Source organism: Schistocerca nitens, chromosome 9 (genome assembly GCF_023898315.1).
Source record: "Schistocerca nitens isolate TAMUIC-IGC-003100 chromosome 9, iqSchNite1.1, whole genome shotgun sequence".
NCBI classification, from domain to species: Eukaryota; Metazoa; Arthropoda; class Insecta; order Orthoptera; family Acrididae; genus Schistocerca; species Schistocerca nitens.
In genome coordinates, this window is record NC_064622.1 from 97,786,318 (window position 1) to 97,788,713 (window position 2,396).

Genomic DNA, 2,396 nt, shown 5'->3' on the forward strand with positions numbered 1-2,396 from the left:
ACAAAAATACAAAAGTGCAGTAATATCCCATAGGCCGAAATTGCAATAGTAGTAGGTAACTTTTGCATTGTTACTTGAAAATGGCCATAAGGCCGACATTGCAATAGTAATAATAAATATTTTATACAGTCAATGGCGACTATGATGTCTTTTAAGAGGTATTATACGACTGCTAATCCCAACCACGAGAAGTTAATCAAATGTATGTCCAGACAGGCATATTGGATATTACTGCACTTTTGTATTTTTGTGTTTAGGTAACTTTTGCAGTCTTACTTGAAAATGGCCATAAGGCCGAAATTGCAATAGTAATAATAAATATTTTATACAGTCAACGGCGACTATGATGCCTTTTAAGAAACTCTTATTTAAACAGCAAATTTTTTAGACTTTCATGTAGAAAGGCTGTTTCCCCGTTTTCGAAAATCTGTATCTGTTATCAAGATACATCCAAAAAACCATGATTTTTTGACGCGATAACTATCATTTGTGGGGATGTCCACTTGTATAATTTCTATTCGTGGCAGATCATCGAAGTTTCTACTATATTTTCTCCAGATTAATTCTCGGTGCACCTTGAACATTGTTTCGATATCATTATCCGTTACGGAATACACCGCTTCAAAGTTACCTTACGTATGCACGTGAAATACGCACGTAGTATCCGTGTCTGAGGCTAAATGTAGTTTTGCGTGACGTAGTGAACACATGGCAAGAGTAGAGAGCTTGTATGTAGGCTCTCTAGGCAAGGATTTTGGAGTTATCGCAAAGATTCTGAAGTCACCAAAATATCTTGTTAATCGACATTTTTTCACCAATACATCTTTATGACGCGCTGTTTCCCTATAATAGGCACTTCACGCGTTTACAGGCTGTCTTGACCTGGAAATTATTCAATTCTGCCACCTGTTGGCGTCGGCAGCTTACAAAAGACTGTTTTGTCATACGAAATTCTTTCTACTTGCAAATCAAACACCGTATTTTTTGGCATGCTGTAAAAAATAACTCCTCCCGAACAGGCCATGAAAGCCCAACGGTACCGACCGGCCGCCGTGCCATCCTCAGCCCACAGGCGTCACTGGATGTGGATACGGAGGGGGATGTGGTCAGCACACCGCACTCCAGGCCTTATGCCAGTGTATGAGACCGGAGCCGCTACTTCTCAGTCAAGTAGCTCCTCAGTTTGCCTCATGAGGGCTGAGTGCCAACAGCGCTCAGCAGACCGGATGGTCACCCATCCAACTGCTAGCCCAGCCCGACAGCGCTTAACTTCCGTAATCCGACGGGAACCGGTGCTACCACTGCGGCAAGGCCGTTGGCTTGGTATACTGTAGACGTAGCCTAAAAATGTTATGCGTTTGTACGTAAAGTAGTGTAAAGTGAACTTCTGTCAGACGGTAGACTTTTTGTGTTAACCTTATATTATGCATACTTAGTTGTTATTTATATGTGTCAAAGTATATACATAAACTGTCAAAATTGTACCAACCTCCAGAGTTAGTTTTACACAAACAGCTCACGCTGCTACAATAGCGATAAGAAGGGAACCAACTGAAAAGTGCTCCAGTCACGTCGCAAAAGACATATTCACGATTTTGTGCTGAAAGAGAGTAACAGAGAAACAGTGACGGTAGAAGAAAGAGAAGGAGTGCCAGTGAGAGATAAAGAGGAGCCAGTGATGGTGGTAGAAAAGAAGTGTCAGTGAAAGAGAAAGAGAGTTAGATGAAGACAACAGCAGTGAGAGACAAAGAGATAGGAGATAGTGATGCTAAGTGAGAGGCGGTGGGAGTGAAAGAGAAAGAGATATGGATGGAACAAAAGAAACAGGAGATAGTGGAAATGAAAAAGAAAGATGAGTGAAGATCATACATAGGCATGGGGGCCGCTAAAATTCGCTGCAAGACCTTCTTGTTTACTCTCTGATGATGTGGTACAAACTCCTGCTGGACAACGTCTTTTCAGTAAAAAGAAAAGTACGAGGTCAACCAACCAGGCAACATCACCTGAATCTCAGGCAGACAAACAAATGCGTGATTTTTCTGGACAAGGAGAATCTTTGCCTACACACTGTGACAACTGCTTAAGCAGACGAATGTCTCTGTAAATGTTTTGTCAAGTTTGTTTTTTACAAACACACACACACAAAACACACACACACACACACACACACACAAGCACGCAAACACATACACACGTTGTTCTTGCAACTTTTTCATTGTCACTAATCCGACGAACAGTTAGAGCACGTGCTCACATCAGCGGCTGTAGCCCGGCAACTGTCAGAGCGAAACGAGCCCAACGGCGGTTTGTTGTCTATACTTACCAAAGCGCGAAGCCTAAGTGTGCTCCCTGTACAGGCTGCGGTGCTATTTGAAAAGCTCGGTCTTTTTTTTAAC

At 42.2% G+C, this 2,396-nt stretch overlaps 1 pseudogene; it reads right to left on the reverse strand.

Annotated features, from left to right (window-relative positions):
- Positions 1-1,202: 1,202 nt before the first annotated feature.
- On the reverse strand, positions 1,203-1,320 carry LOC126204790 (5S ribosomal RNA; annotated as a pseudogene).
- Positions 1,321-2,396: the final 1,076 nt, after the last annotated feature.